The 7,306-nt window shown below is 32.5% G+C and overlaps 1 non-coding gene across 1 annotated transcript; it reads left to right on the top strand.

Moving 5' to 3' along the window:
• The first annotated feature begins 6,800 nt into the window (after nucleotides 1–6,800).
• Nucleotides 6,801–6,904, top strand: LOC116633353. Its single transcript, XR_004299642.1, has one exon. It is a non-coding gene; the product is annotated as a U6 spliceosomal RNA (small nuclear RNA).
• Nucleotides 6,905–7,306: the final 402 nt, after the last annotated feature.

Raw genomic sequence — 7,306 nt, 5'->3', positions numbered from 1 at the left:
TGTCAAAGTAACTAAGTTTGGTTTGGAGAGACTCAGGTTTGGAGAGACTCGGGTTTGGAGAGACTCAGTAAAGATAAAATTCTGTTGTTCCTGTTACCTTCAGGGGCCAAAAGAAAAAAAGCATTTATGAACTTAAATACTCTGTAAAATGCACTTTTCAGGCAACACAGTTTATTGGACCCTACAATCAAATTCTCTTGGACGTTCTGAGGGAAACTCCATAGGTTTCAAAATATAATTTTCAAAGCATTGAAAAAGGACTGTTAGGCAATTATCAAGTTAATATTTGCCAAAGCTGTATTAATTTTATTAATAAGAAAATAGTAAAATGGTAAATCTGGTTCAAAGAATGAGAAAGGGTAATTATGGACATTAAAATAGTGAGGTAAATTGATAAATATAGATCTGGTTGATGTTTTACAAGTCAGTCATACTACAAAATTTGAAGTCGTCATTCTTATATGACAAAAATCTAAATTAACATGTAATTTCACAGTGTCTGGGCTCCAGTTGTACAATAAATAGCTAAGCGAAGGAGGAAGTAAATTGTCTTCAGGACTTGACTAATTCTGAGGCCAGCTTGTTAAACGTTGTCCTAGCATGATATTGAGAGGTCATATCCTCCTCCTACAGCCTTATTTCCAAATTTTGATTAATTTTCTTAATATCTAACAGATACATGGCGCTGTACTGCTGCTAGAATGAAATAGTTGACAAAACAGACATAAGTCTTTGTGGAAATTATTATTGAGGAAATCTTACAAGCAAACAAATAACATCTGTCAGTGCTTGTAAATAGTATAGAGGTTTCTGATGTAGGAAATGATGGTGAGAAATAGAGGTGATGATATAAAGTGATATAAAAGGAAAAACCTTTTTGAAGGAGTAACCTATGGATAAGAAAGACTAAAATGAAGAGGAAAAAGCATTCAAGATAGAGCAACACGTGCAACATATCTGAGAAGGGAAAGCATTTGGCATAGGCAAGAAACTAACAAAGTGTGATTTTATTTTTTTATTTCTTTTTATTAACAAAGTAATTTTTAAATGGCATAAATAAAACTTTTAAAAAAACTCTCAATATATAGAACATGGTGGGTTCTTTTTTTTTATCAGAATCTAACACAGAAAAGATAGAACTTTAGTACATCATAAACTCAGTACTATTTAGTTGTGTGGCAAAGCTGCCAAGCAAACTAAGGTAACCAGGCTATATGTAAAAATACAAAAAAATAATAAAAATACATTTTTTCAATGAAGAAAGGAAATCACCAAAATATGGGAATTGAGCTAATTGACAAACTGCAGAAGAGTGGAAATGTAAAATGGGAAAGACACATTAATAGAAACCATATCATACTAGTAACACCAAAAGGAATTGTAAATATATAGAAAGAAGACATAGTAGAGATCTAATAGTTATCATGGGAGAAGCTACTGCTGTGTAGGAGTATAATTAGATTGATTTTTGTTTAGCTTCAAAATCTGGAATTAAGCCTGGTGAATGGAAGTTACAGGGAAACTAATTGTAAGGATGAGTTCCATTAAAAAAAAATAAAAATTCTCTCTTGTGTTGTAGCAAGTTGCAAATTGCTCATTACCAGAAGTTTTCAAATTGAAGTTGAACAATAGTGTTTCTTTTCTTGGGGAGGAATTTAAGGATAATGCCCATTTCTGAATTGGTCAGGTCATGTATTTAGGTTTATAAGTCTCTTTAACTTAATTTCTTTTCTTTCTATTTCTGCCTCCTCCCACTCCTCCTTGTGTCCTCCTCCCTCTGTTACTTGTTAACAAACTGACGTGTGGTGCTGCTAACAAGACAGCATGATGCATATATTTTTTCTTTACTTCAATCTAGAAAGTAAAGAACAATTGTATTTTTCCAACGGTTATCTAATATTAGTATAAGAAAGGATCTTAAAGTTCATTTTTAAATAGACTTTAGTTTTTTTTAGAGCAGTTTTAGGTTCAGAGCAAAACTCAGTAGAAGGTACAGAGATTTTTTCATAAGCCTTCTGCCTCCCACTTACGCATAGTCTCCCCCATTATCAACATTCCCCATCTAAGTGATACATTTGTTATAATTGATGCATTGACACATCATTATCACATAGTCTAATTTATATTAGTGTTGACTGTTGTACATTCCATGGGTTTGGACAAATGTATAGAACACATATTCACATTATAATATCATACAGAGTAGTTTCAATGCCCTAAAAATCCTCTGCTTGACTAATTGATCCCTTCCTCCCTCCTAATCTCTGGAAACTACTGACCTTTTTACTCTCTACATAGTTTTGCCTTTTCTAGAATATCCTACAGTTAGAATCATACAGTATGTAGCCTTTTCTGATTGGCTTCTTTCAATTAATAAAATGTGTTTTAAGCTTTCTCCATGTCTTTCAATGTATTGATAGCTCATTTTTTAGGGCTGAATAATATTCCATTGTCCAGATTACCAAGTTTATTTATTCATACACCTACTGAAGGGCATTTTGGTTGCTTCCACACTTTTGCAGTTATAAATAAGGCTGCTGTAAATGCCTGTGTGCAGTTTTTTGTGGAGACATAAATTGGCGATTCTTTTGGTAAATACCAAAAACCCCAACTGTTAGATCGTAGGATAAGAGTAAGTTTACAAGAAACAGCCATATTATCTCCCAAAATGTCTTTACCATTTTTTTCATTCCCACTGGCAATGTAAGAGAATTCCCGTTGCCCCACTTACTCGCCAGAATTTGGTATGGTCCGTGTTCTGAATTTTGGTCATTGTAATAGGTGTGTGGTGGTATTTTTGTTTTAATTTGCATTACCCAGATGACATGACATAGAGCATCTTTTTGTGCACTTATTTGCCATCTATATGTCTTTCTTGATGAGGTGTCTGTAAAGGTCTTCGGCTAATTCTTTTAATTGTGTAATTTTCTTTTTTAAAAATAAAATTTAAGGCCTATAATACAATGTGTTGATATACATATACATACTGAAATGAGTACTATAGTCAAGCTAATTAACATATTCGTTTCCTCACATAGTTACTTTTTTTTTTGTGGTAAGAACATCTGAAATCTAATTCTAGCAAATTTCCAGTATACAATTCATTATTATTAACTATAGTTATCCATGCTGTGCCCTAGATCTCTAGAACTTATTTGTCTACATGATAGCAACTTTGTACCTTTTGACCAACATGTCCCTGTTCCCCCACCTCCCTATCCCTACTAACCAGTGTTTTACTTGGTTTCTATGAATATGAGTTTGTTAGATTCTGGATATAGGTGAATTCATGTGGTATTTTTCTTAATGTGTCTGACTTATTTCAGTTAGAAAAATATTCTCCAGGTTCATCCATGTTATTGTCAATGGCAAGATCATTTTCATTTTTAAGGCTGAATAATATCCCAATGCTTGTATATGTGTGTGCATAACTAAATTTCTTTATCCATTCGCCCATCATCAGACACTTAAATTATTTATGTCTTGGCTATTGTGAATAATGCTGCAGGGAACATGACTGGGTTGTTTGTTTCCTCATGGATGAGTTTTAAGAGTTCTTTGTATATATTGGATTATAGTGCTTTATCAGATGTTTATTCAAATATTTTCTTCTGGTCTGTGACTTTTCTTTTAATTCTTTTACAGAAGAGTTTTTAATTTTAATGATGTCCAGTATATCAATTATTTCTTTTCTGGATCATACCTTTTGTGTTGTATCTAAAAATACCTAGGGGTGCCTAGGTGGCTCAGTCGTTAAGCATCTGCCTTCCGCTCAGGTCATGATCCCAGGGTCCTGGGATCGAGCCCTGCATCGGGCTCCCTGCTCAGGGGAAGCCTGCTTCTGCCTCTCCCACTCCCCCTGCTTGTGTTCCCTCTCTCACTGTGTCTCTCTCTGTCAAATAAATAAATTAAAATCTAAAAAAAAAAAAAAAAAAAAAGTGAGTCTTTAAAAAATAAGTAAATAAAAGTACCTAAAGTCATTTAGGTTTTCTCCTATATTATCTTCTAACAGTCATATAGTTTGACATGTTATATTTAGGTCTGTGATCCATTTTGAGTTAGTTTTTATGAAGAGTGTAAGATTGTGTCTGGATTCATTTAAATCCCACTTGGCCATGGTATATAATTCTTCATACATTGTTGGATTTGATTTGCTAATATTTTGTTGAGAAACTTGTATCTGTGTTCATGAGAGATACTGGTCTGTAGTTTTCTTGTAATATATTTGTCTGGTTTTGGTGTCACAGTAATTCTGGCCTTATAAAATGAGTTAGGAAAGCCCAATGATGGGTATTAAGGAGGGTACTGCATAGAGCACTGGGTGTTATATGAAAACAATGAATCGTGGATCACTACATCAAAAAACTAATGACATATTGTATGGTGACTAACATAACATAATAAAAAAAATATTCCTTTTCCTTCTATCTTTCTGGAAGAAATTGTAGAGAATTGGTATAATTTCTTCCTTAAATTTCTGATAAAATTCACCAGTGAACTCATCTGGGCCTGGTGCTTTCTACTTTAGAAGTTTACTTACTGTTTATTCAATTTGTTTAGTAGATTAGGAGTGGTGGGGGGTGGAGGGATGGGGTGGCTGGGTGATAGACATTGGGGAGGGTATGTGCTATGGTGAGCTCTGTGAATTGTGTAAGACTGATGAATCACAGACCTGTACCTCTGAAACAAATGATACATTATATGTTTTAACAAAAAAAAAAAAGAAGAAGATATTAGGAAGGGAAAAATGAAGGGGGGGAAATCAGAGGGGGATGAACCATGAGAGACTATGGACTCTGAGAAACAAACTGAGGGTTCTAGAGGGGAGGGGGGTGAGGGTATGGGTTAGCCTGGTGATGGGTATTAAAGAGGGCGCATACTGAATGGAGCACTGGGTGTTATATGCAAACAATGAATCATGGAACACTACATCAGAAACTAATGATGTAATGTATGGTGATTAACATAACATAATAAAATAAAGTTAAAAAAAAGAAACTAAAAAAAAGGAAGAAAAGAAAGAGCTTGTAAAAGAGATTTGTTCAGGCTTATTCAGATTGTCTGTTTCTTCTTGGGTAAATTTTGGCTAATTCTGTCTTTCAAGGAATTGGTCCATTTCATCTAAGTTATTAAATTTATAGTCATAGAGTTGTTCATAGTATTTCTTTATTCTTTTAATGTCCATGGGATCTTTAGTGATGTCTCTTCTTTCATTACTGATATTAGTAATTGTGAACTATCTGTTTTTCTAAGTTACCCTGGCTAGGGGCTTACAGATTTTACTGATCTTTTCAAAGAACCAGCTTTTGGTTTTGTCTCTATTGATTTTCTGTGCTCAATTTCATTGATTTGTGTTCTAAGTTCATCTAATGTTTATTCTTTTGGAAAACATTTCTTGAGTTTTGGCATATGCTTGATAAACTTTCAAGCTCATGGAAATGAGTAATGAAACAGACGAAATCCCACACCAAAATGGCATGTAAAATATTCCTGTGACAAAAATGAGCATGACAGAATGTAGACCTTATAGATAATATAAAGACTAGTAGTTTTTAGTCTGAGTGTTGATTTTTTTATAGATTCTAATTTATTGATCAAGATGAAGAGGAAAAAGTAAATTTGTGGAGGTCCTTTATGAAGTCATTCAGTAGTTCAGATGAAATTTGAATTAGGTCACTTGATTAAGATTTGTGGTGGTGGAATTGGAGAAGTGAATTGACTTAAGAGAGGAATTTATTGGTACAATTAAGTTACATGTATGTGAATGTGAAGACATACATGTATGAGAGATTAAGTTACATGTATGTGAAGACCAAGTATGTTGTGTCAAGTATACTACAGATGTTATTTTTTAGCTTGTGGAATAGATGTATAGTTTTTAGAAACAGGAATTGTTCACTCATACTAAATGGTATTTAAAATAATACAAGTGCTCCAAGTAAGCTGCCATTTTTGGTATCAGCTTCCCCCCACCTCCCACACACTTTTTTTTTTTTTTAAATCAAATATTACCTGTTATTTGCCAGCTCAAAAATGAGTTGGAATGTCTTATTTTAGGAATTATTATGAAAGATTGTGCAAAGTAAAGCCTTGGTATTTCTGTATCCATTAGGAAATATTTGTAGAGCAAAGTATATCAAATATATACTTTATTTGTGAGGACACTAAAGCATTAATAAATTCTATATCCTTCTAAAAATTTAGCACTATTATCATTTGAATAATAAGTCTTTTACTTTCTTACATTTTGCTATTTTAGAATATTGGGCAACATCTTAATTTTAAGATGCTTAACAGTAATACATTTAGTAATATAACTTGAATCTTTCTATGTTTGCTAAGTAAACATGCTGTTCAATACCTATTGCTCATATTTTTGAAAACCAAGAATATACTTTTTAGCCTACTCATAAAGTAGTTTACAAGTAGGTAACGCCATCTGTCTAATAATTAATATGTATATTAGTGACTCATATTAGTCTCTTTCTGCCAGAATACCTTAGCTTGCTGTATATCAAATGTATGTGTCCTATACTTCTATATAGCAGTCTTTGGTCTTTAAAATAATATATCAAACTGAAAGTTACCATAAAGACTTTACTTAGGCAATCAATTTCTAGTATGTATTTAAAGCTCAACTCATTTGGTGGTCAACTTTTTCTATCTGCTAACATGATTAAAATAAAAATTAAGAACATTAAATTATACATCAAAAATTTTCTACAAGTTTTTTTTTTTTTTTTTAGTATTTCCACAACAGTATATAGAAAAAGCAAGATTTATATTACAAAGAGAATATTATGCTCACTTTGGCAGTACAAATACTAAAATTGGAATGATACAGAGATTAGCATGGCCCCTGTGCAAGGATCACATGCAAATTTGTGAAGCGTTCATATTTTAAAAAATTTTTAAAAAGAGAAATGTTTTCTGCACCTCTAAATGTTTTGAAACCATTATGCCATGAGAAAATTCAATTTAGATAAAAATTGATTTTTATGATTAACTCCTAAGGGATATTTTTTATTAGTTCAATGTGTTCATTGAATAATAATTTTTAAAAAACTCAGTTTTAGAGATCAATGTAACATTTATCTCTGCTTTTTTTCTTTCTTTCTTTCTTTGTTTTTCAATGCAATTGATTTGGAATAGTGAATTTTGTTATATTTGAGGTCTGATATACTGGGCTGAGCTTTGTCTAAGAACATCATTTGTGTCATGGATTTTGAGTGGTACGTTTTGACTGCTAAGAAGTGCTTGAGCTATTTTTACTCACTTGGCCAGCCCTACTTGCGAGAAGTATAAT

The sequence above is a fragment of the Phoca vitulina genome, unplaced genomic scaffold (genome assembly GCF_004348235.1).
Source record: "Phoca vitulina isolate PV1807 unplaced genomic scaffold, GSC_HSeal_1.0 scaffold7, whole genome shotgun sequence".
Taxonomy (NCBI): domain Eukaryota; kingdom Metazoa; phylum Chordata; class Mammalia; order Carnivora; family Phocidae; genus Phoca; species Phoca vitulina.
This window is presented reverse-complemented; position numbering and strand designations above follow the sequence as displayed.